The sequence below is a fragment of the Colletes latitarsis genome, unplaced genomic scaffold, assembly GCF_051014445.1.
Source record: "Colletes latitarsis isolate SP2378_abdomen unplaced genomic scaffold, iyColLati1 scaffold0006, whole genome shotgun sequence".
Classification (NCBI taxonomy): Eukaryota; Metazoa; Arthropoda; class Insecta; order Hymenoptera; family Colletidae; genus Colletes; species Colletes latitarsis.
The window spans coordinates 35,626,413-35,636,622 of record NW_027488366.1 but is presented as its reverse complement, the minus strand read 5'-3'; positions in this window follow the sequence as shown (position 1 = coordinate 35,636,622).

Genomic DNA, 10,210 nt, shown 5'->3' with positions numbered 1-10,210 from the left:
AAATATTGATCGAAACCAGGTTTAATTGACTGTTTCAGTGTTGTACTTCATTACTACGTGATGCAATCCAGAAAAAGCCCAGGATCTAGCCATCAAGTATGAGAAATATGCGAAAGAATGAGCCTGATGAGAGCAAATCCCAGACCTAACCTAGGTCTAACATGAATTATTCTCTAAAATATTGATCGAAACCAGGTTTGATTGACTGTTTCAGTGTGGTCCCACATTACTACGTGATCCAAACCAGAAAAAACCCAGGATCCGTTCAACAAGTATGTGAAGAATGTGAAAGTATCAGCCTGATGAGTGAAAATCCCACTCCTAACCTAGACCTAACTTGCGTTGTCCTCTAAGATATTGATGGAAACCAGGTTTAATTGACTGTTTCAGTGTGGTACCACACTACTACGTGACCCAAACCAGAAAAAACCCATGATCTGTTCAACAAGTATGTGAAAAACGCGAAAGTATGAGCCTGATGAGGGCGAATCCCAGACCTATGCCAGACCAAACTTGCGTTATCCTCTAAAATATTGATCGAAGCCAGGTTTAATTGACTGTTTCAGCGTGGTACCACATTACTACGTGATACAATCCAGAAACAGCCCAGGATCTAGCCATGAAGTATGAGAAATATGCGAAAGTATGAGCCTGATGAGGGCAAATCCTAGACTTAACCCAAACCTAACATGCTTTATCCTCTAAAATATTTATCAAGATCAGGTTTAATTGAATGTTTCAGTGTGGTACCACATTACTACGTGAACCAAACCAGAAAAAACCCAGGATCCGTTCAGCAAGTAAGTTAAAACTGCGACAGTATGACCCTTATGAGAGCAAATCCCAGACCTAACCTAGACCAGACATGCGTTGTCCTCTAAAATATTGATGGAAACCAGGTTTAATTGACTGTTTCAGTGTTGTACTTCATTACTACGTGACGCAATCCAGAAAGAGCCCAGGATCCGTTCAGCAAGTAAGTTAAAACTGCGACAGTATGACCCTTATGAGAGCAAATCCCAGACCTAACCTAGACCTGACATGCGTTATCCTCTAAAATATTGATCGAAACCAGGTTTAATCGACTGTTTCAGCGTCGTACCACACTACTATGTGATACGATCCAGAAACAGCCCAGGATCTAGCTAGGAAGTATGAGAGATATGCGAAAGTATGAGCCTGATGAGGGCAAATCCTAGACCTAACCCAAACCTAACATGCGTTATCCTCTAAAATATTTATCCAGACCAGGTTTCATTGAATGTTTTTGCGTGGTACCCCATTACTACGTGATACAATCCAGAAGCAGCCCAGGAACTAGCCATGAAGTATGAGAAATATTCGAAAGTATGAGCCTGATGAGGGCAAATCCTAGACCTATCCCAGACCTAACATGCGTTATCCTCTAAAATATTTATCAAGACCAGGTTTAATTGACTGTTTCAGTGTGGTCCCACATTACTACGTGATCCAATCCAGAAAAAACCCAGGATCCGTTCAACAAGTATGTGAAGAATGCGAAAGTATGAGCCTGATGAGTGAAAATCCCAGACCTAACCTAGACCTAACATGCGTTATCCTCTAAAATATTGATCCGAACCAGGTTTAATGGACTGTTTCAGTGTGGTACCACACTACTACGTGATCCAAACCAGAAAAAACCCAGGATCTGTTCAACAAGTATGTGAAAAACGCGAAAGTATGAGCCCGATGAGGGCAAATCCCAGACCTAACCTAGACCTAACATGAATTATTCTCTAAAATATTGATCGAAACCAGGTTTAATTGACTGTTTCAGTGTGGTCCCACATTACTACGTGATCCAAACCAGAAAAAACCCTGGATCCGTTCAAGAAGTATGTGAAGAATGCGGAAGTATGAGTCTGATGAGTGAAAATCCCAGGCCTAACCTAGACCTAACATGCGTTATCCTCTAAAATATTGATCGAAACCTGGTTTAATTGACTGTTTTTGCGTGGTACCCCATTACTACGTGATACAATCCAGAAACAGCCCAGGATCTAGCCATGAAGTATGAGAAATATGCGAAAGTATGAGCCTGATGAGGGCAAATCCTAGACCTAACCCAGACCTAACATGCGTTATCCTCTAAAATATTTATCAAGACCAGGTTTGATTGAATGTTTCAGTGTGGTACCACATTACTACGTGATCCAAACCAGAAAAAGCCCAGGATCAGTTCAACAAGTATGTGAAGAATGCGAAAGTATGAGTCTGATGAGTGAAAATCCCAGGCCTAACCTAGACCTAACATGCGTTATCCTCTAAAATATTGACCGAAACCTGGTTTAATCGACTGTTTCAGTGTGGTACCACATTACTATGTGATCCAAACCAGAAAATAACCCAGGATCTGTTCAAGGAGTATGTGAAGTGTGCGAAATTATGAGTCTGATGAGGTCAAATCCCTGACCTATCCCAGACCTAACTTGCGTTATCCTATAAAATATTGATCGAAACCTGGTTTAATCGACTGTTTCAGTGTGGTACCATATTACTATACGATCCAAACCAGAAAATAACCCAGGATCTGTCAAACGAGTATGTGAAGTGTGCGAAAGTATGAGCCTGATGAGAGCAAATCCCAGACCTAACCTAGACCTAACATGAATTATTCTCTAAAATATTGATCGAAACCAGGCATAATTGACTGTTTCAGTGTGCTACCACATTACTACGTGATACAATCCAGAAACAGCCCAGGATCTAGCCATGAAGTATGAGAAATATGCGAAAGTATGAGCCTGATGAGGGCAAATCCAAGACTTAACCCAAACCTAACATGCGTTATCCTCTCAAATATTTATCAAGATCAGGTTTAATTGAATGTTTCAGTGTGGTACCACATTACTACGTGAACGAAACCAGAAAAAACCCAGGATCCGTTCAACAAGTATGTGAAGAATGCGAAAGTATGAGTCTGATGGGTGAAAATCCCAGGGCTAACCTAGACCTAACATGCGTTATCCTCTAAAATATTGATCGAAACCAGGTTTAATCGACTGTTTCAGCGTGGTTCCACATTACTATGTGATACAATCCAGAAACAGCCCAGGATCTAGCCATGAAGTATGAGAAATATGCGAAAGTATGAGCCTGATGAGTGAAATTCCCCGGCCTAACCTAGACCTAACATGCGTTATTCTCAAAAATATTGATCGAAACCTGGTTTAATCGACTGTTTCAGTGTGGTACCACATTACTATGTGATCCAAACCAGAAAATAACCCAGCATCTGTTCAACGAGTATGTGAAGAGTGCGAAACTATGAGTCTCATGAGGGCAAATCCCAGACCTATCCCAGACCTAACATGCGTTGTCCTCTAAAATATTGATGGAAACCAGGTTTAATTGACTGTTTCAGTGTTGTACTTCATTACTACGTGATGCAATCCAGAGAAAGCCCAGGATCTAGCCGTCAAGTATGAGAAACATGCGAAAGAATGAGCCTGATGAGAGCAAATCCCAGACCTAACCTAGACCTAACATGAAGTATTCTCTAAAATATTGATCGAAACCAGGTTTAATTGACTGTTTCAGTGTTGTACTTCATTACTACGTGATGCAATCCAGAAAAAGCCCAGGATCTAGCCGTCAAGTATGAGAAATATGCGAAACTATGAGCCTGATGGGGGCAAATCCTAGACCTAACCCAGACCTAACATGCGTTATCCTCTAAAATATTTATCAATATCAGGTTTAATTGATTGTTTCAGTGTGGTACCACATTACTACGTGATCCACACCAGAAAAAACCCAAGATCCGTTCAACAAATATGTCAAGAATGCGAAAGTATGAGTCTGATGAGTGAAAATCCCAGGCCTAACCTAGACCTAACATGCGTTATCCTCAATAATATTGATCGAAACCAGGTTCAATTGAGTGTTTCAGCGTTGTACTTCATTACTAGGTGATGCAATCCAGAAAAAGCCCAGGATCTAGCCATCTAGTATGAGAAATATGCGAAAGAATGAGCCTGATGAGAGCAAATCCCTGACCTAACCTAGACCTAACATGAATTATTCTCTAAAATATTCATCAAAACGAGGTTTAATTGACTGTTTCAGTGTGGTACCACACTACTACGTGACCCAATCCAGAAAAAAGCCAGGATCTGTTCAACAAGTATGTGAAAAACGCGAAAGTATGAGCCTGATGAGGGCAAATCCCAGACCTATCCCTGACCTAACTTGCGTTATCCTCTAAAATATTTATCAAGACCAGGTTTAATTGAATGTTTCAGTGTGGTACCACATTACTACGTGATCCAAACCAGAAAAATCCCAGGATCCGTTCAACAAGTATGAGAAGAATGCGAAAGTATGAGTCTGATGAGTGAAAATCCCAGGCCTAACCTAGACCTAACATGCGTTATCCTCAAAAATATTGATCGAAACCTGGTTTAATCGACTGTATCAGTGTGGTACCACATTACTATGTGATCCAAACCAGAAAATAACCCAGGATCTGTTCAACGAGTATGTGAAGTGTGCGAAAGTATGAGTTTGATGAGGTCAAATCACAGACCAATCCCAGACTTAACTTGCGTTGTCCTCTAAGATATTGACGGAAACCAGGTTTAATTGACTGTTTCAGTGTTGTACTTCATTACTACGTGATGAAATCCAGAGAAAGCCCAGGATCTAGCCATCAATTATGAGAAATATGCGAAAGAATGAGCCTGATGAGAGCAAATCCCAGACCTAACCTAGATCTAACATGAATTATTCTCTAAAATATTGATCGAAACCAGGTTTAATTGACTGTTTCAGTGTGGTCCCACATTACTACGTGATCCAAATCAGAAAAAACCCAGGATCCGTTCAACAAGTATGTGAAGAATGCGAAAGTATGAGCCTGATGAGTGAAAATCCCAGGCCTAACCTAGACCTAACATGAATTATTCTCTAAAATATTGATCGAAACCAGGTTTAATTGACTGTTTCAGTGTTGTACTTCATTACTACGTGATGCAATCCAGAAAAAGCCCAGGATCTAGCCATCAAGTATGAGAAATATGCGAAAGAATGAGCCTGATGAGAGCAAATCCCAGACCTAACCTAGGTCTAACATGAATTATTCTCTAAAATATTGATCGAAACCAGGTTTGATTGACTGTTTCAGTGTGGTCCCACATTACTACGTGATCCAAACCAGAAAAAACCCAGGATCCGTTCAACAAGTATGTGAAGAATGTGAAAGTATGAGCCTGATGAGTGAAAATCCCACTCCAAACCTAGACCTAACTTGCGTTGTCCTCTAAGATATTGATGGAAACCAGGTTTAATTGACTGTTTCAGTGTGGTACCACACTACTACGTGACCCAAACCAGAAAAAACCCATGATCTGTTCAACAAGTATGTGAAAAACGCGAAAGTATGAGCCTGATGTGGGCAAATCCCAGACCTAACCTAGACCTAACATGAATTATTCTCTAAAATATTGATCGAAACCAGGTTTAATTGACTGTTTCAGTGTTGTACTTCATTACTACGTGATGCAATCCAGAAAAAGCCCAGGATCAGTTCAACAAGTATGTGAAGAATGCGAAAGTATGAGTCTGATGAGTGAAAATCCCAGGGCTAACCTAGACCTAACATGTGTTATCCTCTAAAATATTGATCCAAACCAGGTTTAATGGAATGTTTCAGTGTGGCACCACATTACTACGTGATCCAAACCAGAAACAGCCCAGGATCTAGCCATGAAGTATGAGAAATATGAGAAAGTATGAGCCAGATGAGGGCTAATCTCAGACCTATCCCAGACCTAACTTGCGTTATCCTCTAAAATATTGATCGAAACCTGGTTTAATTGACAGTTTTTGCGTGGTACCCCATTACTACGTGATACAATCCAGAAACAGCCCAGGATCTAGCCATGAAGTATGAGAAATATGCGAAAGTATGAGCCTGATGAGGGCATATCCTAGACCTAACCCAGACCTAACATGCGTTATCCTCTAAAATATTTATCAAGACCAGGTTTAATCGAATGTTTCAGTGTGGTACCACATTACTACGTGATCCAAACCAGAAAAAGCCCAGGATCAGTTCAACAAGTATGTGAAGAATGCGAAAGTATGAGTCTGATGAGTGAAAATCCCAGGCCTAACCTAGACCTAACATGCGTTATCCTCTAAAATATTGATCGAAACCTGGTTTAATCGACTGTTTCAGTGTGGTACCACATTACTATGTGATCCAAACCAGAAAATAACCCAGGATCTGTTCAACGAGTATGTGAAGTGTGCGAAATTATGAGTCTGATGAGGTCAAATCCCTGACCTATCCCAGACCTAACTTGCGTTATCCTATAAAATATTGATCGAAACCTGGTTTAATCGACTGTTTCAGTGTGGTACCATATTACTATACGATCCAAACCAGAAAATAACCCAGGATCTGTCAAACGAGTATGTGAAGTGTGCGAAAGTATGAGCCTGATGAGAGCATATCCCAGACCTAACCTAGACCTAACATGAATTATTCTCTAAAATATTGATCGAAACCAGGTTTAATTGACTGTTTCAGTGTTGTACTTCATTACTACGTGATCCAAATCAGAAAAAACCCAGGATCCGTTCAACAAGTATGTGAAGAATGCGAAAGTATGAGCCTGATGAGTGAAAATCCCAGGCCTAACCTAGACCTAACATGAATTATTCTCTAAAATATTGATCGAAACCAGGTTTAATTGACTGTTTCAGTGTTGTACTTCATTACTACGTGATCCAAATCAGAAAAAACCCAGGATCCGTTCAACAAGTATGTGAAGAATGCGAAAGTATGAGCCTGATGAGTGAAAATCCCAGGCCTAACCTAGACCTAACATGAATTATTCTCTAAAATATTGATCGAAACCAGGTTTAATTGACTGTTTCAGTGTTGTACTTCATTACTACGTGACCCAAACCAGAAAAAACCCATGATCTGTTCAACAAGTATGTGAAAAACGCGAAAGTATGAGCCTGATGTGGGCAAATCCCAGACCTAACCTAGACCTAACATGAATTATTCTCTAAAATATTGATCGAAACCAGGTTTAATTGACTGTTTCAGTGTTGTACTTCATTACTACGTGATGCAATCCAGAAAAAGCCCAGGATCAGTTCAACAAGTATGTGAAGAATGCGAAAGTATGAGTCTGATGAGTGAAAATCCCAGGGCTAACCTAGACCTAACATGTGTTATCCTCTAAAGTATTGATCCAAACCAGGTTTAATGGAATGTTTCAGTGTGGCACCACATTACTACGTGATCCAAACCAGAAACAGCCCAGGATCTAGCCATGAAGTATGAGAAATATGAGGAAGTATGAGCCAGATGAGGGCAAATCTCAGACCTATCCCAGACCTAACTTGCGTTATCCTCTAAAATATTGATCGAAACCAGGTTTAATCGACTGCTTCAGTGTGGTACCACATTACTACGTGATCCAAACCAGAAAAAACCCAGGATCAGTTCAACAAGTATGTGAAGAATGCGAAAGTATGAGTCTGATGAGTGAAAATCCCAGGGCTAACCTAGACCTAACATGCGTTATCCTCTAAAATATTGATCCAAACCAGGTTTAATGGACTGTTTCAGTGTGGTACCACACTACTACGTGATACAAACCAGAAAAAACCCAGGTTCTGTTCAACAAGTATGTGAAAAACGCGAAAGTATGAGCCTGATGAGGGCAAATCTCAGACCTATCCCAGACCTAACTTGCGTTGTCCTCTAAGATATTGACGGAAACCAGGTTTAATTGACTGTTTCAGTGTTGTACTTCATTACTACGTGATGCAATCCAGAGAAAGCCCAGGATCTAGCCATCAATTATGAGAAATATGCGAAAGAATGAGCCTGATGAGAGCAAATCCCAGACCTAACCTAGATCTAACATGAATTATTCTCTAAAATATTGATCGAAACCAGTTTTAATTGACTGTTTCAGTGTGGTCCCACATTACTACGTGATCCAAACCAGAAAAAACCCAGGATCCGTTCAACAAGTATGTGAAGAATGCGAAAGTATGAGCCTGATGAGTGAAAATCCCAGGCCTAACCTAGACCTAACATGAATTATTCTCTAAAATATTGATCGAAACCAGGTTTAATTGACTGTTTCAGTGTTGTACTTCATTACTACGTGATGCAATCCAGAAAAAGCCCAGGATCTAGCCATCAAGTATGAGAAATATGCGAAAGAATGAGCCTGATGAGAGCAAATCCCAGACCTAACCTAGGTCTAACATGAATTACTCTCTAAAATATTGATCGAAACCAGGTTTGATTGACTGTTTCAGTGTGGTCCCACATTACTACGTGATCCAAACCAGAAGAAACCCAGGATCCGTTCAACAAGTATGTGAAGAATGTGAAAGTATGAGCCTGATGAGTGAAAATCCCACTCCAAACCTAGACCTAACTTGCGTTGTCCTCTAAGATATTGATGGAAACCAGGTTTAATTGACTGTTTCAGTGTGGTACCACACTACTACGTGACCCAAACCAGAAAAAACCCATGATCTGTTCAACAAGTATGTGAAAAACGCGAAAGTATGAGCCTGATGTGGGCAATTCCCAGACCTAACCTAGACCTAACATGAATTATTCTCTAAAATATTGATCGAAACCAGGTTTAATTGACTGTTTCAGTGTTGTACTTCATTACTACGTGATGCAATCCAGAAAAAGCCCAGGATCAGTTCAACAAGTATGTGAAGAATGCGAAAGTATGAGTCTGATGAGTGAAAATCCCAGGGCTAACCTAGACCTAACATGTGTTATCCTCTAAAGTATTGATCCAAACCAGGTTTAATGGAATGTTTCAGTGTGGCACCACATTACTACGTGATCCAAACCAGAAACAGCCCAGGATCTAGCCATGAAGTATGAGAAATATGAGAAAGTATGAGCCAGATGAGGGCAAATCTCAGACCTATCCCAGACCTAACTTGCGTTATCCTCTAAAATATTGATCGAAACCAGGTTTAATCGACTGCTTCAGTGTGGTACCACATTACTACGTGATCCAAACCAGAAAAAACCCAGGATCAGTTCAACAAGTATGTGAAGAATGCGAAAGAATGAGCCTGATGAGGGCAAATCCCAGACCTATCCCAGACCTAACTTGCGTTATCCTCTAAAATATTGATCGAAACCAGGTTTACTCGACTGTTTCAGTGTGGTACCACATTACTACGTGATCCATACCAGAAAACACCCAGGATCAGTTCAACAAGTATGTGAAGAATGCGAAAGTATGAGTCTGATGAGTGAAAATCCCAGGGCTAACCCAGACCTAACATGCGTTATCCTCTAAAATATTGATCCAAACCAGGTTTAATGGACTGTTTCAGTGTGGTGCCACACTACTACGTGATACAAACCAGAAAAAACCCAGGTTCTGTTCAACAAGTATGTGAAAAACGCGAAAGTATGAGCCTGATGAGGGCAAATCTCAGACCTATCCCAGACCTAACTTGCGTTGTCCTCTAAGATATTGACGGAAACCAGGTTTAATTGACTGTTTCAGTGTTGTACTTCATTACTACGTGATGCAATCCAGAGAAAGCCCAGGATCTAGCCATCAATTATGAGAAATATGCGAAAGAATGAGCCTGATGAGAGCAAATCCCAGACCTAACCTAGATCTAACATGAATTATTCTCTAAAATATTGATCGAAACCAGTTTTAATTGACTGTTTCAGTGTGGTCCCACATTACTACGTGATCCAAACCAGAAAAAACCCAGGATCCGTTCAACAAGTATGTGAAGAATGCGAAAGTATGAGCCTGATGAGTGAAAATCCCAGGCCTAACCTAGACCTAACATGAATTATTCTCTAAAATATTGATCGAAACCAGGTTTAATTGACTGTTTCAGTGTTGTACTTCATTACTACGTGATGCAATCCAGAAAAAGCCCTGGATCTAGCCATCAAGTATGAGAAATATGCGAAAGAATGAGCCTGATGAGAGCAAATCCCAGACCTAACCTAGGTCTAACATGAATTATTCTCTAAAATATTGATCGAAACCAGGTTTGATTGACTGTTTCAGTGTGGTCCCACATTACTACGTGATCCAAACCAGAAAAAACCCAGGATCCGTTCAACAAGTATGTGAAGAATGTGAAAGTATGAGCCTGATGAGTGAAAATCCCACTCCTGACCTAGACCTAACTTGCGTTGTCC